Raw genomic sequence first — 24,226 nt, forward strand, 5'->3', positions numbered from 1 at the left:
TCCTTACATATCACAATAGTTTATGGCTTAGGTCCATATTAGTTATCAATACCAGAAGTATAACCATTGGATGATCCTATCAATAGAATGTACCTTTGCAGGTTTTATACATAACTTTTCAGAGAATCCTAATAAAAAGTACAAAAAACAAAAAAAATATCAAAAATACAAAAAAAATGAAAAAAAAAAATCATCACTTTGGTGAAAACCTGGCAAATAGGCACCTTGTGACACAAAAAAAATTGAAAAATGGAAAAAAGTGAAGAGAAATAAATTCATCCAACGGTGAAAAAAACTTAAGTGGTGCCTTGGACAAGTACCATGGTGAAAAATGGGTTACTAGTGCCATGTGTAGAGACTTTTACTCCTCCCTCCTTTGGGACTCAGTTTCACCCTTTCACTTTGCAAACAATCACAACCTCTCATTCATTAATAAACCTTCCCATCCCCATCATAGCTTGTTATTTATCTACCTACGTTTGGTTCGCTATCCATAATAAAAACATTTCACTATTTTCTTTCACCAATAATAAATTAGGTCCTATCTATAACTGGGGGTAGATCCTAAACCTAGTGATGGAAGTGGAACCTTGGCATCACATATTTTGAGGAACATCATCTTTTCATTCCTTCCTTCTTTATGCACACAATCCACAATAAAAGATCACTCACATCACCAATCTGTAATAAAGTGTTCGCTCTCCTCCACAATAAAGTATTGGTTTCATGGAGTAAGTCGGTTTCATATGTAGACTTTGACTACAATAGGGTTTTTCAACATTATTTGTCCTTTGTCACAATGACAACATTGTGACCAGATTAAACATGCTAACATATGTGACAAGATACACTTATAACTTTAGGATTTCAAGTTATGTTGGTGTCAAGTCTTTGAATTTATTTTGATTTGATTTTTTATGGTGTTAGGTTTCCTATGCTTCTCAAGGATGTCTATGAATAGAGTGGTCGGGATGGGGCATGATCACCTATATGTAGTTTGTGGATTGTATCTTAGTAGCACTATGGTTCATCCAAGGATTCACATTAGGACATTGTGGGTCTAGTGTGAATGGGGACATTCCTTATTTGCAACTATATGATCTCCATGCAAATGATACAATGACTATCTAGGTCGAACCTATATCTAGATGGTCACAACACATTTTACATAATAAGCTTAATGATGATAGTTGCACAAGAAGCTCATTCACCTCCATATCTTATACCTTCCATCTCCCTTTCCCATGTGTCCTCCATTTATTCTTCCCTGAGCTTGTGTAGTCTGAAATGATATGACTGAGTATAATGACACACCAAAAATATTTACATTTCATGTAGTGTCCATCTGTATCATCATATGTTAGTCTATATTATAAATTTTACATATATAGAAATCACATTGCATACATCACATCATCATAAATAAAGTGCATCATGTAACTATCATAACATTGGTTATAATTGCATCATAATATCATACATAAACTTAAATTAACTGCATCATCATGATAGTAAGATCATATAAGCATAATAACATCATACATAACATGAGCATATAGAAACATAAATACATCTCATAAGAATCATATTGCATCATAGAATCATCATAAATAAAAATATCACATAAGATCATAAGCATATAGTTGTCACCAAAATAGATCATCTCTCGCATATATATCGAAAAATTACTATCATGATACAATGATGTCAAAAAATTTCATATGAATACAAATGTCCCAGGTGTCTATATCATCATACAAAACTAATGCAAAATGGACTCGAGAGGACTATGATGAATTTCCTCCCTTAGATATGGTAGGCCTCAGTGGAATTTGAGCCCCTGATAGTCCAGCTCTTGGATCCCCTCACCATCCTTCCCCTGTTGATCCTACTTGTGGTGGTCCCATGAATCCACCACTCAATGCCCTCTACCTCTATCTCCTTGATGTTTTATGGGATTCCTATCTATAGCCCCCTACCCTTAGATGTTGTAGAACTACTGCCTCATAAAGGTTCCTCTAGTAGCTAATTTCACCTACTACTCTGAGGAAAAATGCATAACTTGTAGCTATGTCCCCCTGCTGAGTAGCCCCTATGGTTCAAATGGTCTCCTCTATAATGGTATATCTCTCTATAGCCCTATCCCTCTCATTCTAAACCTCCTGTAGCTCTCATATTAACCTAGCCACCTATGCCTCCAAGACCTCTATATCCTTGGTCTATTTCTAAACCTTCTCCCAAAGCATGGATAGCTCCCATCCCTCATCCTCTCCGCCTCCCTCGGCCTACTATGGGGCATCCTATCTCTGCACTTGCTCACCCTATATTTGTAGGGCAACCTATGCTAGTTGTCCCCCTCTCCCTCATGGTGGCCTAGGTGGCCTACCATCTTGGCCTCCCTCTCCCTCTCCTCCTCCCCTCCCCTACACCACCCTTCTAGCTTCTCCTCTTTGCCATCTCCTCTAGCCTAGTCTCCCATCCTCGTCATCGTCATCATCATCTAGTCTCGGTGGTGGCTCCACTAGTTTGGTCAATAATGGAAATAGGTGTGCTATGAAGTAATCCTTATAATTAGGCATCATCCCTGCATCTACAATATCCCCCTATATATCCCAAGACATCAGGACAAGAGCTTGAAACTTGGCCACTATAGTCTCATATGACAAAACTGGTCCCCAATGTACTTGCTCTCACACTGTCCATGGGAACTCACTTTATCCTCGAGGAATTTTTTGTACCCTGCCAAATTGCCTAGATATCCTATTTAGTAAATGCCTATCTAGTATATAGGGTGTCTTTGTAATCAAACACCTGGCCTTGTAGAAAAATCGGAGCTCTATCATATCCTCTGGCGAATCCTCGCAATCGAGGTAGGGTCTCCATATCACTATATCTATGTCATCAATGACCCTCCTCTTGTATTCTAACTTCCCCAACCAAGGCTAGAAAGTGATCATATAATAGAAATGTACATAGGAATGCCTGTGTTCCCTGAATATAAAGCATACTAGACTGGTCACTACAATGTACTCATATTCCCATACCTATAGTAATGTGACTCCACATTTGATTCCGTATCCCTCAAGATATACAAACTGGTGTAGCTCATTATAAAAGTGGGCCAACACACATGGACCCCATGCAAATCAGGTACTCTAAGTCATTAGAATCTCCATGGCCCATCCCCAGCTAGTCGCTAGTCCATGTGTCATCCTATATGGGAATAAGAATCTACTGATCACTCTACCCATGACTGATACTAGAACCTCTCTATTGGCATACATAGTCTCCCAACTCACATGTTCCCCTCGGATCTCCAAGTCTTTGTCATTGAATACTTGGTGCAACACATCCTCATCTCTGTCTCGGTCATAAACTACTATCTCTCCAATAATGGGAATGTAGATTATCCTATAAAAATCCTCCAATATAACCAACATCTCATTGTTTGGCAAATGAAACAAGTAGGTCTCTAAGTTCCATCACTCTACTAATGTGGACAACAATCCCATGTTCACTCAAATCTTTGGCATGAACATGATGTGTCTCAACCCCATCATCTCTATCACCCTATGGTCATCCTCTGACCACTATGACTAAAGTCTCTATGTCATGGGATATCTCTCTCATGAATCCAAGAGAGGAAAGTACTCCAACAATCATACCAAGCAAATTGCATCAATTTCATTATGTCAACTCTTGGAATTATCCTATCCTAGTAGTGCTTATGTTTATCTCATGGTGCTACTTATTTATCTTATCTTAGTAGTACTTATGTTTATTACGTGGTATTTCTTGTCTAGCCCTATCTTTGTAGTGCTTATGTTTATCACATAGTGCTATTTGTTATCAATGTATATGTTTATGTTGTCAATATGGATAATTGATTATGTGTTGCATTGATGTTTTGTCATTGATGTCAACACTATCTTTTATGGTTGGTTACCGGTAGAAGATCTCATGTTACCGGTATGGGTTTATGGTTTAACCGACATAGCATTCATTGAGAAACCTTGAAAAAATGCTAAGTGGTGTTGGTGTGGCTTCTAGATGGAACTAAGGATGCAGAAGGTGATCCTTGATTGTGCCTCAACTAATTGAAGACATCACTTTGGCGTGGTGAACCCAGATTGGGTCCGGTACCTATCTAGGTTATGGACCGGTATCATGTTAACATGTTCTCTACACATTACTGGGATGATTTATGGATTGGTTATTGTTGTTTCGATCTAAAGCTAACATGGCATATCATTGTAATATGGATGTATGTAATGATCTTATTGTTCTTTTAGGTGGCCGACCTAATTGGTTTAGGCCTTAGGGTTTGTATAAATTGATGTAATATCTCATTGTAGATCATGAAATGGTATGGGAATGGAAATGTAATGATCATGGTTGTGGAATGTAATATCATATGTGAAGGAGATTTGGTCGATCATAGGTGATCGAATTGGGTTTAAGTAAGAGGTCAAAGGCCTCTGGTATTGAGCTTAACCATGACTATAATCAGGAATGGTAGATGCTATCTCCAGAAGTTCATTATTCTAGATTGTTGTCCACATATCTTGAGGTGGTTATAACCTCTTTGTAGTCTGTGAGACACTTTTGTAATGAGCAGTACACTCTAGGTAGTGTGCCTTCCTGCATGTGCAGGCCCCTTAATGTATCACATACTTTTTGTAGAAGTATCATCTAACTGTGCGTAGGCTTCCCACCATGGTTTTTCCCTTTACTGGGTTTTCCACATATAAATCATGGTGTTATGTGGTATGGTTGCATTGTGTTAATTCTTTGTTTCATTCTTAAGTTTTATTGCTTACCTATATTTGTCTCTACTATTCTGATATTCAATGTTTATGTGCTTCGGTTAAAGGTTATTAAGTGGTTTTAAATATAATCTGGTAACAACTGATTCACTTCTCCCTCTCAATTGTTCACCGGTTATCCTAACAATTGGTATCAAAATTTTGGTCCTCCATTGCAGAAGCTTAACCGCTTGAGGTAGATCCTATGGCAACTAATACTTCTAAACCACTGATAACTATTTTCAGAAGAGAAATCCCTAAGCTTGATGGAACAAATTATGGAATATGATAAATCCGAATGGAGACTCATCTTAGATTTATTGGCAAGGATATTTGGGAGATCACTAAGAAGGATATACACCTTATGATCTGACATCTGGCAATCCTGCTCCTGCAGATCTGGACAAGAATATTGAAAATGATTGCAGAGCTAGAGAAGCCCTCTTGTGTGCACTTACTGATCAGAAAATCATGGGATTGATTAATAAATCATCAACAAAGGTTATGTGAGATAAATTGAAAACTCAGAATGAAGGTGATCCTACTATCAAAATTGCTAAAGTTGATGGCTATCGGGTAAGGTATGATAACTTGAATATAGAAGATAATGAAAGAATTGCTACATTTATGGAAAGATTAAATAAAATTATCATGGGAATTCAATGTTGTGGAGGATATCTGAGTGAAGATGAAATAGTTTCCAAAGTCTTGAGAGCCCTTCCACTAGCTTACAAGATGAAGGCAACTACAATTAATGAATTGAGAACAATGGCAAACACTTCAGTTAACAAAGACATTATGATTGGGAAATTATCTGCTTTTGAGCTTGAAGAATTTGGACCTTATGGAGCTGCAAAGTTTGAAGCTTCTTTTCATGCATCATCATCTACCAGCAAAAGTGATTAGAAAGTCTTATATGCAAAAGAATTGGAAGATATGAGGAAAGAGGATGAAGAATTTGAGCAATTTGAAGCCTTATTTGCTAGAAGAGTACCTAAAGGACCAATAGGAAGTAAGTATGAAGAAAAAGCACCTTTTAAATGTTTTGCATTTAATAAGATTGGTCATTTTTCATCTAGATGTCCTAAAAGGAATGCAAGATTTGAAGAGAGAGTTAAGAAATCTTTTAAGCCTAATCAAAACAGATATAGATTCAAGAAAATTGGTCATTTTTCATCTATATGTCCTGAAAGGAATGCAAGAAGAGAGAGTTAAGAAATCTTTTAAGCCTAATAGGAACATATATAGATTAAAGGAAAGTAAACAATGCTACATAGAGGATGAGGAAGGAGTAAGTTATGACTCTAAGGATGAACTGGTAGCAGACTCTACTAGTGGATCCGACAGTGGAAAGGAATGGGTGTTCTATGCTTTAAAGGAAGATGAACCAGAACCGACTATCAAGAATGAAGAAAAGGCCTTGGCAGAAAAAGTTGAAGACAAGGATGAATGGGTAATTGATAGTGTATGCTCACATCATATGACTGGAGATAAAAGAAAATTTATGTCCCTACAAGAATACAATGTCGATCAAGTCAGATTTGGAGATGACAAAGCATGTATGATCAAAGGTAGAGGTATTAATTCTCTTGATGGCAAGAATAATACTGATAATGTCTATTATGTTGAAGGTTTAAAGCATAATGTTTTAAGTGTTGGTCAATTGGTGGACAAGGCTTTCCAACTTCAGTTTAAAGATAGAAAATGCAAAATCATTAACAAAAATCATTTGGAGATTGCAACTGGTACTTAGACTAGAGGTAATATCTTTCACTTGAACACTGGTAATAAGACATGCTTGATTGCTCATATTGATGAGAGTTGGTTATGACATAAATGGTTGTGTCATGTTAATTTTGATTTTATTGTCAAGATCAGTTCAACAAAGGCAGTTAGAGATATACCTAAGATTATGAAGCCTCATAATCTGATATGTAAGGAATGTCAATTAGAAAAGCAAGTTAGAACTTCTTTCAAGAGCATACATGATAAATCTAATGATGTACTTGATTTGATTCACACCGACTTATGTGGTCCAACAAGGACTAGAAGATTTCAAGGTGATAGGTATTTCATGTTGATTATTGATGACTATTCTAGGATGATGTGGGTTACTTTTCTTAGGGAGAAGTCTGAAGCCTTTGAGAAATTCAAGATCTTTAAAGAAAAGGTAGAAACAGAAATTGGATTGAAAATTAAAAGTCTGAGATCAGATCAAGGTAGTGAGTTCACTTCTCATGAATTTAACAATTATTTTGAGACAAATGGAATTAGGAGACAATTATCTACACCTAGGACTCCTCAGCAGAATGGAGTAGTGGAAAGAAAGAATAGAACCATTTTAAATGCAGCAACAACTATGATGATGGAAGCCAAATTTCCTCACATCTACTAGAGAGAAGCAATGAGTACAATAGTCTACACATTCAACAGAGTTCACATCAAAGGTGAAACTGGTAAGACCCCTTATGAATTATGGTTGGGACATACTCCTACTATTAAATATTTTAGAATTTTTGGAAGTAAATGTTATATCAAAAGGGATGATTCGATTGGGAAGTTTGATCCTAGTTGTGATAAAGGGATATTTCTTGGATATTCAATTCAAAGCAAATCATATAGATGTTATAACAAAATATTGCAAAAAATTGTGGAAAGCACTAATGTGAAAGTGGATGAGCAATAAAAAAATCAATCTATATCATATGACAAGGAACCGGTAGTGGAAATGATCATAACTGAACCGATAAATCCTCAACTGGTACAAGACATTGAAACGGTTACACCAGTAGAATCAGAAAATTCAACTATGATTGATGATCATAATAGTGAACCTGAAATTAAGAAGACACCAAGGTATGTAAGGTTAAATCATTCTGATGATCAAATCATTGGAGATGGGAACAAGGGAGTTATTACAAGAAGAAGACTGCCAAATGAAGAGGTATGTCTTATTTCTCAAATTGAACCGACATCTATTATTGAAGCTTGTAAAGATAAACATTGGTTAAAGGCTATGGAAGATGAATTAGATCAGATAGAAAAGAATGAGACTTGGACTTTAGTTCCCCAACCTAAAAATAAGAATGTTATTGGAACTAAATGGGTTTTTAGGAATAAACTAAATGAGGATGGTCAAGTTGTAAGAAACAAGGCTAGAATGGTTTGTAAAGGATATTATCAAATGGAAGGAATTGATTATGGTGAGACATTTGCACCTGTAGCTAGAATTGAAGTTGTTAGACTATTTATTGCCTATGTAGCTTATAAGAACTATAAGGTCTATCAAATGGATATTAAATTTGCATTTTTGAATGGTGAACTTGAGGAAGAGGTATACATTGAGCAACCTGGTGGATTTTCATTGACAGATGATAAAGATATGGTTTGCAGATTAAGGAAAGCTTTATATGGTTTGAAACAAGCTCCTAGAGCTTGGTATGCAAGGTTGGATAAATATCTTTTGAAGCTTGGTTTTACTAAAGGCAATACTAATAGTAATTTATATTATAAGACCACTGATGATGATATTCTAATTATTGAAGTACTTGTTGATGATATCATTTTTAGAGGAGAAGATAAATTGTGGATGGAATTCTCTAATAATATGAAGAATGAATTTGAAATGTCCATGATTGGTGAGCTGAGATTTTTCTTAGGTTTGCAGATTACTCAAACTGAAAAAGGCATCTTTATCTATCAAAATAAGTATCTAGGGGAATTGTTGAAGAAGTTTGCTATGGATAATTCCAAACCGGTAAGTACTTCTATGGTGACAAGTGAGAAATTATCTATCAAAGATACATTTGCATCGATAAATCTGACAAGGTATAAGTCTATGATTGGTGGCTTGTTATATCTAACTCAGACTAGACCTGATATTATGAATGGAGTAAGTATTGTTTCAAGATATCAAAGTAATCCTAAAAAAATTCATGAATGTGCAGTAAAGAGGATATTATGGTATTTGCAAGGAACAACAGAATATGGCTTATGGTATTCTAGAGATGATGACTTCACTTTATGTGCATATACAGATTTAGATTGGACAAGAGATATTGATGATAGGAAGAGCACTTCTGGTGGAGCTATCTTTCTTGGAAAGAAATTGGTTTCATGGATCAACAAAAAATAGTCATGCATTTCTTTATCTACTACAGAAGCTGAATATGTTGTAGCATCAACTAATTGCACTCAAGTCTTGTGGATGAAGCAAATGTTGAAGGATATCAAGGTAAATTGTAGTGAACCGATAGTTATCTATTGTGATAACTCTGCAACTATTGACATATCTAAGAATCTAGTATTTCACTCTATGACTAAACACATATCAATAAAATATAACTTTCTAAAGGCAAAGGTAGAAGAAAAGAAAGTCAAATTGGTTTATGTGAACACTAAAGAGAAAATTGCATATATATTCACTAAACCGCTGTCTAAGGAATCATTTGAGAATTTGAGAGACAGGTTAGGGGTTTTTGCCCCTCCGACAAAGACTTGATTGATGTGGTTTGGCATCAGTACGACATGTATTATTAGAGATACTATTCATTCCGGCACTGGTGAGTGGTGCTACTGCTCAGGGGGAGTAGTAAACTTTGAGATTGAGAGGCTTATATTATTGCTTTGATATTTTTGTCAGATTTCTGGCATTGATGTCAAAGGGAGAGAGATAGTGATGTGAAAAATAAATTCAGAACTTTACAGAGATATTATTCATAGTGGGAGAGTTATTGATATTCAGAGCTATATATAGGAGATTGTTGGTTTTCTTCCACAGGGGGAGACTTGTTTGGCATTTCTTGGTACTTAGATGTTTTTCACATCTAGTGTTGCCATCAATGCCAAAGGGGGAGATTGTTGGCAATATGGATGAATTGATTATGTGTTGCATTGATGTTTTATCATTGATGTCAACACTATCTATTATGGTTGGTTACCGACAGACAAGTTTTGGTTACTGACATGGGTTTAAGGTTTAACCAAAAGAGTTTTCACTGAGAAACCTTGACAAAATGCTAAGTGGTGTTGGTGCGGCTTCTACATGGAACTCAGGATGCAGAAGGCAATCCTTGATCGTGTCTCAACTAATTGAAGACATTTCTTTGGCATGGTGAACCCAGATTGGGTCCGGTAACTATCTAGGTTATGGACCGGTATCATGTTAATGTGCTCTCTACACATTCCCGAGATGACTTATGGATTTGTTATTGTTGTTTTGGTCTAAAGCCAACATGGCATATCATTGTAATATGGATGTATGTAATGATCTTATTGTAATATCTTTTAGGTGGCCACCCTAATTGGTTTAGGCCTTAGGGTTTGTATAAATTGATGTAAGATCTCCCTGTAGATCACAGAATGATATGAGAATGGAAATGTAATGATCATGGCTGTTGAATGTAATATCATATGCGAAGGAGATTTGGTCGATCATAGGCAAATGAATTGGGTTTAAGTAAGAGGTCAAAGGCTTTTGATATTGAGATTAACCGAGACTATAATCAGGCATGGTAGATGCTATCTCTGGTAGTTCATTATTCTGGATTGTTGTCCAAATATCTTGAGGTGGTTATAACCACTCTATAGTCAGTGAGACTCTTTTGTAATGAGGAGTATGCTCTAGGCAGTGTGCCTTCCTGCATGTGTAGGCCCCTTATTGTATCACATACTTTTTGCAGAAGTATCATCTGACTGTGGGTAGGCTTCCCACCATGGTTTTTCCCCTTACCGGGTTTTCCACGTACAAATCATGGTGAATGAAGCCCAACACACTACAGAGGAGGTAAACCCTAGGTCTGTGAGCTCTGCTCTAGATATGGAGACCATGGACTCCACTTTGAATGTTGCTAGAAATAGCACTCTGGAAATTTTCAACTTCCAGAAATGGGTGATTGAAAATATCTCCAGTATCCATAATAAACAGAGAGATTTGGATGATAAAATTCAAAATTTGATTAAGGATACCAATACTATTGGTAAAGAGGATGTGGCAGTGGATACTAGTGAGGCAGAGAATGAAGAAGAAATGCAAGTTTGGCGATCATGTTCGCGACTTGGCAGTTGGAGATCATTGCTGAAGCGTGTGGATCTATACTTGGTCCCGATTGATCTAGGTTATGGACCAGCTTTAATGAAACATGTGGATAGGACCTATTGATGTATTTCTGGGATGTCTTATGTATTATTTTTTTGGTCTAAGGTGAACATGGTTTGTAATTATGTAATTGGTTTATTGTCTAGTGGCAGACCTAATTGTTTATGGTTGAGGGTTTGTATAAATAGATGTAAGATCTCATTGTAGATCATCATGGTTAATGTAAGAGGTCATGGTCAAGGAATGTAATGTGTGAATAATGTAATATCATTCAGGCAGAGGATTTGGTTGATTGCTGGAGATAGAATTGGGTTTATGTAAGAGGATTTAGTCCTATGGTATTGAGCTTAACTGAAACAGTACTCAGGAATAGGAGATGCTATCTTTTGCAGTTCAACACTTCTCCAAATTATAGTCTAGATTTATATGTAGTCAGTGAGGCTCCTTTTGTGATGAGAAATGTGCTCTAGGTTGTTGGCCTTCTTGCAAGTGTAGGCCCCTTCATTGTAATTCACATACTTACTACAAAAGTATTATCTGACTGTGGGTAGGCTTCCCATCATGGTTTTTCCCTTTACCAGGTTTTCCACGTACAAATCTTGGTGTTGTGTGGATGGATTTTATTCTATAATTATTGTTTATGCTTAATTGGATTAACTTCTATTCCAGTATTTTTGTTTTGGGTTCTGATATTAAATTTTATATTGCTAACACTTCCAGTAATCTGTGACAACTGATTCAACCCCCCCCCCTCTCAGTTGTCTTTCAGTTATTTGAAGTGTCTAACAATTGGTATTAGAGCTTTGGTCCTCTCTGCAAAAAGCTTAACTGCTTGAGGAAGATCCTATGGCGACTACCAGTTCAAGTTCATCCAGTTCTTTTGGAGCTATCTTTCAAAGGTATATTCTGAGGCTTGATGGATCAAGTTACACGGTATGGAAGATTCAAATGGAGACTCATGTGAGATGTCTTGGCAAGGAGATTTAGGAGATAACACAGAATGGTGTCACACCCTATAATCCAGGATCTGGCAATCCTCCTCTGGCAAACCTGGACAAGGAGCTTGCGAATTATTGTAGAGCAAGAGAAACCCTCTTATGTGCACTTTCTGATTAGCAAATAATGGGATTAACAGACAAATCATCTGGAAAGGCTATATGGGATAAATTGGAGACTCTTAATGAAGGTGACCCTACAGTGAATATTGTTAATGAGATATGAAAACCTGAAGATGGAAGAATATGAAATGATTACTACATTCATGGAAAGAGTAAGTGATATTGTTATGGGAATTCAATGTTGTGGTGGAACTCTGAGTGAAGATGAAATTGTTTCTAAAGTCTTGAGATCCCTACCACCAGCTTAAAAAATGAATGCTACTACAATTAATGAGTTGAGAACAATGGCTAATACATCTGTCAATAGAGATACTTTGGTTGGGAAACTATCTTCTTTTGAGCTTGAGGAATTTGGACCTTCTGAAGATGTGAAGACTAAACCTTCTTTTCATGCATCTACATTTGCAACAGGTAAGCAATACTAGAAAGCTTTATATGCAAAGGAATTAGAAGATATGAAGAAAGAAGATGATGAGTTTGAGAAACTTGAAGCACTATTTGCTAGAAGACTACTGAAAGGACTGGTAGGAAGTAAGTATGAAGGAAAGGCACCTTTTAAATATTTTGCATGCAATAAGATTGGTTATTTTGCATCTAGATGTCCTAAAAGGAATTCAAGATTTGAAAAAAGATTTAAAAAATCATTTAAGCCTAACCCTAGATATCAAAACAAGTATAAATTCAAGAAAAATAGAGACAAATCATGCTACATAGTGGATGAGGAAGGCATTATTGATGCAGATGATGAACCGGCAGAAGACTCTGCTAGTGAATCTGGCAATGGGAAAGAATGGGTATTCCTGGCTGTCAAGGAAGATGATCCGGCACTAGAAGAGAATGTACCTAAGGAGAAGGCACTTGCTACTAAAATTGAAGACAAGAATGAATGGGTAATTGACAGTGATTGTTCACATCATATGATTGAGGATAAAGGAAAGTTTCTATCTTTGCAATAATTTGATGGTGGACTAGTTAGATTTGGAGATGACAAGGCATGTATGATCAAAGGAAAAGGAACTATATCATTAGATGGTAAGAATAATACTGGCAATGTTTATTATGTCAAAGGTTTGAAGCATAATATTTTTAGTGTAGGACAATTGGTAGATAAGGGATTTCAATTACAGTTCAAGGATGGCAAATGCAAAATCATTAACAGATCTGGCTTGGAGATTGCAACCGATACACAGACAAAAGGTAACATATTTCATTTGAACTCCGGTGAGAAGACATGTTTGATAACACAAATTGATAAGAGTTGGCTATGGCATAAAAGGTTGTGTCATGTGAATTTTGATTGCATTGTGAGAATTAGTTCAACTAAGGCAGTTAGGGATATACCTAAGATATGAATCCTTATAATCTAGTATGTAAAGAATTTCAAATGGGTAAATAGGTCAGAACCTCTTTTAGGAGTATACAAGATAAATCAAATGATGTTCTTGATCTTATTCATACTGATTTGTGTGGCCCTTCTAGAGTTAAAAAAATTCATGGTGATAGATATTTCATGCTAATAATTGATTATTATTTTAGAATGATGTGGGTTACTTTTTTGAGAGAAAAATCTGAAGTATTTGAAAATTTTAAAATCTTTAAGGCTAAAGAGGAAACTGAGACAGGATTGAAGGTTAAATGTTTGAGATTAGATCATGGTGGAGAATTCACATTCAGTGAGTTTAACTAACTTTTGTGACAAGCAAGGTATAAGAAGACAATTTTCTTCTCCCCGGACACCTTAGAAGAATGGAGTTGTGGAAAGAAAAAGCAGAACTATCTTGGATGCTGCTAGAACAATGATGATGGAAGCTAATCTACCTCATATCTATTGGAGATAAGAAGTGAGTACAATGGTTTATATATTCAATGGAGTACATATCAAAGGAGAAACTGGTAGGACACCTTATGAATTATGGTTTGGAAATACACCTACAGTTAAGTATGTCAGAATTTTTGGTAGTAAATGGTATATCAGGAGAGATGATACTATTGGGAAATTTCATACTAGAAGTGATGAAGGCATATTTCTTTTCTTGTTTATTATAATGAAAGAAAAGCGTATAGATGTTATAACAAGAGATTGCAGAGAATTGTGGAGAGTGCTAATGTCAAAGTACCTGAGCTAAACAAAAGTCAAATCAGAGTTTATGAGAAGGAACCAATAGTGGAAATGATTATATCTAAACCGGTAGCACCTTTATCGAAACAAAGAGTTGAACCAGTTACTCCGGCAACATTAGAGAATTCTACAGTAACTGAAGAACAGAGAAGAGGAACAGAAAGTCAGAAGACTCCTAGGTATCTAATATTGAATCATTCTGAAGGTCAAATCATTTGGGATAAGAACAATGGAGTGATGACAAGAAGAAGAATCACAACTAATGAGGTATGTTTAATTTCACAAGTTGAACCTATTGGCATTATGTGAACTGGTATGAGGACATGATGACATTGTATGTTGTCACTGATGTCAATATGCTGAAGAGGTGAGAACCAATATATGCGATAATTGGTATAACACTATGAACTGACATTTGTAACAAAGTGAAGCAGTGTGTTTGTTCAAGGTGAACCGGCACATGGAAGCTTTGTATGACTACCAGTTGGTAGTCTCAACTTTAGGGTTTCTGGTTGAAGTGCTTCAAGCCTGTGTGGCTCAATCAGTGACTTTGTGTGATGAGTTAGCATTGTAACAAAGTACAGATCATGTTGCCACATCAGCCTTGTGCACGTGAAGGATCTTGCATGAAGGAGATTGTTCTCATTTACCTCGGGAATGTGCGAAGTCTGTAAATGGTGATAACATGTGATGGTTTATCAGTCCCCATGAAATCAGTGGAAAATCAACGATGGAGAACATCTTGAGATTGGATCAAGACTATTGCATTTAATGCAATGTGCTCAACAGTAAGGATTGAACCATTTGAATTCCTTAACCTAACAGGTTTAGGGTTTAGGGTTTATGCTACCAACCTATCTATTTTCCTATAAGGTTGATGTTGTGTTTCTTTCTGAGGTTCTTGGCAAAATTTGTGTGTGTGTATCCAAGAGAAGAGATACATGATTCTTGGCAGACTAGAGGAGAGAAGTGATACCTGTAGAGTGTAAGTGCAGAAGGTGAAGAGGAGCTAAAGCGGATCTACATTGGCATTGAGTGTTGTTACCAGATCATTGTAATACCTGTTGATCTCTAACCACCTCAACAGTTGGGAAATACCTTAACAGGGTAGCTTTAACTGGCTTGTTGTAAATCCTTTAACAAGGTGACTCAAAACCATTGAGTTCTTGAAATCCTCTAACAAGGTAACCTTTAACAGGGTTTAACCCTTAACCGGGTATTCTAGCCATCCCTTAACCGAGTGATCCCTAACAGGATCGGTTCCTAATAGGACCTATTGTATCAGTCTTTAACCGGACAGGGCTCCTAACAGAGTGGACTTCTAAAGAGTTCAAAACAGCTTGTGGGTATTCATCCCCACCATGGTTTTTCCCAGTTGGGTTTCCACGTGAAAAATTTGTCTGTTATGTGTGGTGATATTCTTGTGATGGTTTGAGTGATTTGTGTCTGAAGGTAAATCATGTTGATCTAGCTGCTTATATATCTTTTGATGATAGATTACCTGTTCATGCACTAGGGTGAAATGGAAATGAAGTATTAGAATGTAGGAAAAGATAAGTGTCAACCAGTTTATGCTTGTCTCAGTTATTTTGGGTTTTGCCGGTTGTACTTTTTTTAAGACTGGTGTTACTGATTGTCTATCAAAACACAGTGTCTGCTAACAAACCAGTTTTAGGATTGTGTTTTTGTCTGTACTGATTCACCCCCCCCCCCCACAATACCAGTTTGGTACTATCCATTCATCATTGAGTTATCAATTGGTATCAGAGCGTCCTCCAGGTCCTCTGTGTTATAAGCTTAACCGCTTGAGGTAAAGATCCCAGTCTAATGATGAAGAGGGAAGGTCCAAAGTTCAATAGAGAAAATTTTAGTATATGGAAAGACAGAATGAAGATATACATCAGAAGCATGGGTGCTCAACACTAGAGTTATGTTGAGAATTCCTATGTTGCTCCTACCGGTACTCTCACCGATGACCAAAAGAGAGAGATGCAAGAGAATGGGCAAGTCATGGAAGCCCTAATTAGTAGTTTATCTGACATTGAGTTTATTGATGTCCAAGATAAGGTAAATCCCAAAGAGGTATGGGATACTCTTGAAAATATCTATGGTGGTGATGAGCATGTAAAACAAGCTAAGGAAGAAAGCCTTAGAGGGAAGTTTGAAGACATGCGGATGGTTGAAGGTGAGACAATTCAATAGTATGGAATAAGAATCACAACCATTGTTGGAGATATCAAGAGTGCAGGTGGTAAAATGGAAGATTCCGCTGTGGTAAGCAAAGTCCTGAGATCCTTATTACTAGTCTATACAATAAGGGTTGCTGCTATTCAGGAGCTGAGATCAATAGACAAGACTAAGGTATCCCTAGACTCCATCATTGCAAAGTTGACAGCCTATGAGCTAAATAGTTTTGATGGCAGTGTTCAAAAGACTGAATCAGTTTTTAAATCTTCTGTTGTACCATCCAAAAAAGGAAAAGAAGCTAGCACTAGTGGTGAACCAAGACAGAGCAGAGAAATGGATGATGAGAAGGTTCTGATGGCATTTGAAGCTCTTCTTGCCAGGAAACTTCCTAAAGGAGCCAGCAAATACAGAGGTAAGCTCCCTTTGAAATGCTTTTCTTGTAACCAGATAGGACATATTGTTGTAAACTGTCCTAATGGCAACAACAAGGACAAACTGGAAAGGTTCAAGAAATTCAAAGGAGGAAACTGGAGAAACTATTTTGTGGCAGTTGATGAAGGTGTCACAGATGAAGAAACAGAAGATGAAGAAAATGAAGATATTGTGTTTGTTGCTATCAAGGAAGATGTGTCAGACAAGAAGGCTCTTGTCTCCCGGTTTGATAATTCCAATGAGTGGATTATTGACAGTGGCTATTCTCACCATATGACTGGTGACCGGAGCAAGTTTCTATCCTTGGAAGAGTATGATGGTGGTGTGGTTTGCTTTGGTAATGATGCACCATGCATGGTCAAATGTAGATGGTCCATCTCTCTTAATGGAAAGAGTAGTGTTGACAATGTGCATTGGGTTGATGGTCTTAGACACAACCTTTTGAGTGTTGCCCAGCTAAATGACAGTGGTCTCACTCTGGAATTCAAGAATGGAGTGTGCAAAATCAAAGGAAAGAATGGTGAATTGGTGGCCACCGGCATGCAGACCAAAGGTAACCTATTTCAGCTGAATGAAAATATAAGTACATGTCTTATGGCTAAATTTGATGATAGCTAGCTATAGCATAGGAGACTCTGCCATGTAAACTTTGATAACATTGTGAAGGCTAGTAAGATCAAGGTAGTTAGAGGGTTGTCGGTGCTAAGCAAATCGGATAATACCTTGTGCAGAGAGTGTCAATTGGGGAAAATGTCTTCCTCAACCTTTAAAGGTAAACCTTTCACTGCTGACAATTTGCTTGATCTTGTGCATACTGATTTGTGTGGTCCTATGAAAACTAGGAGTGTACAGGGTGATAGGTACTTCATGATTCTCACTGATGACTACTCAAGAATGATGTGAATCACATTCTTGAAAGATAAGTCTGAAGATTTTGTAAAGTTCAAAACTTTCAGAGCATTAGTGGAGAAGGAAAGTGGTAAAAGGATCAAGTGCCTGAGAACTGATCAAGGAGGGGAATTCACTTTCAGTGAATTCAACGAGTACTATGAAGAACATGGCATCAAGAGGCAACTGTCTGCCCCCCAAACTCCATAGTAGAATGGCTTAACAGAGAGGAATAACCAGACTATGGTTGAAGCAGCTAGAACTATGTTGATTCAAGGAAAGGTAGCCCACACCTTTTGGAGAGAAGCGGTGAGCAATGCAGTCTACACAATGAACCGGGTACTCATCAAGAAAGGTAAGGATACAACTCCTTATGAGTATTGGACTGGTAAGACACCTATGGTTAGCTACTTTAGAGTGTTTGGTAGCAAATGTTGCATCAAGGGGAGCGAACACTAGAGCAAATTTGATGCAAAATGTGATGAGGGAATATTCCTAGGGTATTCCACCAAGAGCAAAGCTCTCAAGTGTTTCAATAATAGGACTCAGAGAATTATGGAACGCATCAATGTAAGAGTTGATGAAACCTCTGAGAAAATTGAGGAAACCAGCAGTGAAAAAGTAGTAAAAGAACCGGTTATAACCTTCTAGGAACCGGTTGTCAGTCAACCAAGTACCAGTAACAGTGTTCCTACACCAGTAGATGTAGATGTTGATACTGATGGAGATGAGGATGAAGAAGAAAAGCAAGAGGAATATATCAAGACCATTCCTTGGTATGTCAAGCTGATTCATGATTCTAAGCAGATCATAGGAGATAAGGATGCAGGAATCCTTACAAGAAGAAAGGTCAGAGAAAACTCATGTATGATCTCTGAATTTGAGCCTAAATCATTCAAAGAGGCACATAAAGATGAAGACTGGATCAAGGCAATGGAAGAGGAACTTGACCAGATAGAGAAAAATGGTACATGGTCTTTGGTACCCAGTCCGGAGCATAAAAATGTCATTGGTACCAAATGGGTTTTCAAAAATAAGCTGAATGAGGATAGCACAGTTATTAGAAACAAAGCCAGACTGGTGTGTAAAGGATATGCCCAAGAAGAAGGAGAAGACTATGGAGAAACCTTTTCTCCTATAGCCAGATTGGAAGGAGTTCGTATGCTTCTTGCATATGCAGCTTTTAAAGGATTCAAAGTATATCAAATGGATGTAAAATCTGCATTCCTAAATGGTGTACTTGAAGAGGAGGTGTATATAAAGCAACCATATGGGTTTGTGCTATCTGAAGATAGTGACATGGTGTGTAGGCTTCATAAAGCCTTATATGGTCTAAAGTAGGTGTTAGTGAACAGATTTGCTCTTTGTATTTAAATGATTAATTGTAAAACTTTGTTACCTTCTTTTAAGAACAAATGGTTCACTAAACAGTTGGGTAGGCATTTGTTCAAATCACCTCCCTCTGAATTTTTGCCTAGGTACAGCTCCCTATCTAGATTTTTCATAAAATGTGTTTTTGGTTTTATATTTATATCCAAATGAAAAGATTTTAACCAGAAGCATATAAGGCCGCCTATTTCATTCTTGGATAAGGCTATAACTTTCCTCATATCTCATAAATAATGAAAACTATCTTCTTAATTTTCAAAGTATGTAACTACAGCAACTGAAACAAAGTTCAATATACTTCTTCCAAATAAAGACGAACAGATTCAAAGAAAATGAATCCACTCGTAAAGATGAATCTTTTCCAGAGTAAACAACACATTCAAAGGAAAGAACATCAGAGGAATAATGAAAAACTGCAATGAAATAATCAAATACTGTTACTTGATCAGATGAACAAATGCAAAGACATGTTATCTATTTGGATTCAAAATACACAGATCTTTCTTCTCCCCAAAAACAATATGATTAGATTTCATATATATATCTTTATGTAATCAAAGACATAATGATACATCTACCAATCTTTTTCCACCATAGATCTCAACCATCTGATTCCTCCTTTGATTAAAAATAGAAAAATATCAAAACGAACACACGTCCAAGTTATTTTCAAAATCAATTACTAAAATCTAACCCTTCTACCATCAGTTCTACTTAATTTATAGTCTAAACGGGGGGGTCTCCCTAAAAACTTGACCACTCCCCGATAAAATAGTTACGAAACCAACAGAAAGTATTTTGGGACAGTTGTCCTGAAGTTTATGCATAACTATGAAAAATGTTTTTTAAAAATAAAGAAAACTAGCCCAAAGCGGATGCATTATGTCATATTTCATCATCATCCTCTTCTCCATCTTCGCGAGCGTCATGAGTAGCCATGAGTTCCTGGATCATTGATTGGCTTGGGACTTTCATTGCATTAAGTTTCACCTTTGCCACCTCTTTATTCCACTTGTGTTGCACCATCTTCTCTGAGTGCTTCGGCAGTTGATCATTCCCAATGAAAACCATAGATTCGATCTTAGCCATTTTGGTTATATCCTCCGGTGTGAAACTACTCCTAACTCTGATCTTCTCCATGTTCAATCGGAAAGACTTGACTGCTTCCTGTGTACTTAACCCACAGATTCCTAGTTCCCAGTCATGATTGGGATTAACCACTTTATTATCTTTGACTATACTGCTCTGCAAATCTTGGAGTTCATAGATAGAGGTTTTTGCATCCATAATTACTGACTAAAAGGTGAGCACCCACCACATGATAGTTTTCTTTAGCACGAAAAGTTGGCAGTCATCAGATACCAGCTTAATTGAATGTTCTATCAGAAATCTGGTAGTTCCATACTCTTCAATTTTGGTAAACAGAGGCAGGACATTTTGCCATTTGTGCTCTTCTTTCTCCCATGGTACAAGCTGATTTTGGATTTCGGAAATCAGGCTCTGTACCTCATCACACAACTTCTGGGAGTCACAAATGTATTTTTCACCATCTTTGATTACTTGTTCAATCCATTTTTCAACCGCTTCAGCGATGCTCTTAGCCCGTTGAACTTGATTCATCAACTTCTTGTTTTTCGAAGAAGTTGGGTCAAAATTCTCAGTGGCATGGGATATTAAAATTGCTCCAAGTCAACTGATGCTATCGATGAACTAAGCCAAAACAATTATATGTCTTTTAAGTTCTCTTTTCTCCCGTCCATCCTTCTCTGACCGGGTAAGCATTTTCTTCGCTGACACTTGGAAAAAATGGTTATCTGTATCCCTGCTCATCTTTCCCAACTCTACCTTTGTGATTTCAAAATCATTAGAACCGACCTCTTTGTTCTCATCTTTCAGTTTGTAAGAGGCAATTTCCGCCATCCATTTACTAGTTTCCTCGTCATTGTTTAGGTGCGCGGTGGTCTTGAACCTCTTTGGCTTCGGATTCTTCTCAGAGTACTTGGCAACCATCTCTTGAAGTGGAATGGTCATAGGAAGAAAGCTCCTTTTCTTGTTCACTGAGGTTGTTAACCATTTAGGAGTCATGGCAGAATGAGAAGTTCCTTCAATCATCTTTGGGGGTGGTGTCATAGCCACAGTCGCCGTTTCGGAGTCTAGAGTACAAGCAACTTCACCATCCAAATCTTCAATTTCAAAGATCTGAGCTTCAAGCACGGCATTTTTTACTCCCATATCCTTGACCTGGTCCATCTTCCTCTGGGCGACATTACGTGATCGAGTATGCCGAGGGGTACTGAAATCCAGAGTTGGGCTAGGTCTGCATCTAGGCTGAGCCAACTTGATTTCCTTACCTGCATGAATAGGAGCACTGTTAGAAGGACGTTTTGGTGAAGAGATACTTCTCGTAGAAAGGGACTTGGTGTCTGGCTTCATTGCTTTCTTCTTGACCACCCATGCCATGGTTCTTTCCAAAAATCATTCGGTTCTCAGTTGAATGTCATCATTTTCCTCCTCATCCCAATCAATTGGGGGCATTTCAGTCTCTGCGTGGGCTAAATACCCTGGTTCAAACAGTTCAAGATAATCTTCTTCAAGCCCTTTAATATCTATCTTTATTTGCAGAGAAATAACCTGTTCCAGCACCAATCTCATATTTTCTCTTTTGAAGACTTCAAGTTCATCTAAACAGTCTTCCCAGAAATCTTCTAACTATGGCGTGGGAAGATAAGGCATTAAGCCAGGGCTCTGAGAAAATCCTTTGTTGTCAAACCCTTTTTTTTAAGCATAAAGAGAGAAATTAAAATTTCTAAGGTCTGCTCCTATACTTAGTGCATCAGACATTGAATTATAGGATAACACCCCCAGTTGTATTGGAAAATGACCTTCCCACTTGTCCTTAGGCTATGCCTTCTTGACTACGGAAGTCAGTTGTTTGCATACTTCTGCTAGGACAAAACAATCAAAATAGAAATGCAGAAGCTTGAAGGGTTCCTCTTCAAAGCCTCCTACTCGTATATAGCAAAAGCGTGGGAACTGGATGTAAAAGCTTCCGAACTTCTTTATCAAGGACTGTGCATCATCTGAAATCTTCTTGGCTTTTGTACCTTTCAGTTCATGACACATATCGCCCAAGAATGCATTATGTACCCTTCTGAAATCTTGTAGGGCATTGTCTTTTTGTAGCATTGGATAAAACTCATACACCGGAACATCTTCCTCAGTGGGCTCCTTGGGTATACCCGTTAACTCCTCGACACAGGCCAGACAATACAAAAGATATGAGGACATGAAGAAGTTTTGTTGAAACTGCTTGGCTAGACTCAACTGCTCTCTTATCGAATCAGCAATTAACTCCGCCAAATCCAAATATTGTTTTCCTTCCAGAACTAATTGTACATAGCAATATATCCAATCATCAAAGCTATAAGCTTCGGCAGAACCTCTGGCTCGATGCAACAAAAGCATTACATCGTGGATATGTGGCAACATGTGGTTCTTGTTAGGATTTTTAGGTAGTCTGAAACCACCTCTCTGAGCGACCTTCAACCAGAACTTCGCCACATTATTCCTATGTCCGGCTCTCTCTGCATTGAACTCACTAATTGACTGAGCATGGGAGAAATTAGAAAACTAATAATCTGGTATCTTGAACACTGAAGCAATCACTTCGCGGTTAATGGCAAGAAGGGTTTCGCCATTATCCCTTTTAATAGTTTCAGATACAGGGTCATATCTGGCAATACACTCCTGAACCAGCTCTGGACAAGGAATTGCTAGAGGAAAGGCTGCGGCTTCTAAAAGTCCACTACTCAAAATCTCTATACAAAAAGACTTATCAACAACCTTGAACACCCTTCTTTCAAATCTTAAAGGTTCTCACCCTTCAGGTCAGTATCACTAGCTATGGCTTCTGTGGACGCCATGCTAAAGACATTTCCAAACAAATGCAGGGTGGACTTCATGATTTCAAAACAAGAAACCTAAACTTGATTGCAGTGAAACCTTCTGTATGAGAGAAAATGCAAGGGAAAACACTGGAGAAAATAAGGAAAGACTCACCTTCACAGCTGTATACTCGGACGATGGCTAGCAGCAAGAAAGACTCCTATCTAGGGAAAATATAAACAAAAATCCAGCAGCAAGTAGCAAACACAGAACACAAATGATTTTCATACCTTATTGAGAAAGGTAATAATACAGACACATTAAATGCAATGATTTCACAATTTCATTCTAAATGCGGCAAATTGGTAGATTAGAGCCCCGCACGCATGCATTGAATGCATGGCGGCGTACTTTAAGAAACTGCCAGTTCCTGAAATGTTCACTTACTTCAAAAAAGCCAAAGAATGACATCATTTTACAATATGGTTCTGCCTTTCTGTATTTAGCAATAAATGCACTTCTCAAAACATTAGAAACTGCGAGACCCACCAGCGTTGAACCTGTATGAAAATCTTGAACCAACTTCTTGAGTGTTCAAGTAGTTCAAGATGTACGCCGCATCAAACTGTTGACCACTTTGCCGTGTTGAACACGTTGAACATATTTGAACCCTTTGAACTCAGTTCAACATGTTCAACACAAATGTTATATCACCGAATAGGAAAAACCTTATTAAAGAGCCGCTGCAAAAACTTAGAGAAAATGTTAGTATGAAGAACCTTTTTTGAACACCTTAGAACCTATTGAACCAAAATGAACATCTTGAACCCGGTTCAGAATGGTTCGACATGTTCAAAGAGTTCAATGAATTATCTGAACTTGACTTAAATAACTAGAGAAAGGATTTGAGGCCACATTTAAGGACTTGAGCCAAGGTAATATGGTATGAACTAGGACTCCTACATAAAAAGGAAAAGATGACCTACTTTCACCATGAAGAATAAATGATGCGGTAACAGCAGGCACCTAGAGCATGGTATGAATGCCTACACTCCCATCTTGTGAAGATTGGCTTTGAGAGAACAAGTGAAGATAGCAATATCTACTTGAAGTTTGAAGGAGATCAGATCCTGATCTGTGAGGTATTTGTTGATGACATTATCTTTGGTGGAGATGACAAGATGAGTCATGAGTTTGTAGATGATATGAAGAAAGAGTTTGAGATGTCACTCATAGGGGAGATTAAGTTCTTCATTGGACTACAGATCCAGTAGATGAAAGATGGTATCTTTATCACTCAGTCCAA

Source organism: Cryptomeria japonica, chromosome 2 (genome assembly GCF_030272615.1).
Source record: "Cryptomeria japonica chromosome 2, Sugi_1.0, whole genome shotgun sequence".
NCBI lineage: Eukaryota > Viridiplantae > Streptophyta > Pinopsida > Cupressales > Cupressaceae > Cryptomeria > Cryptomeria japonica.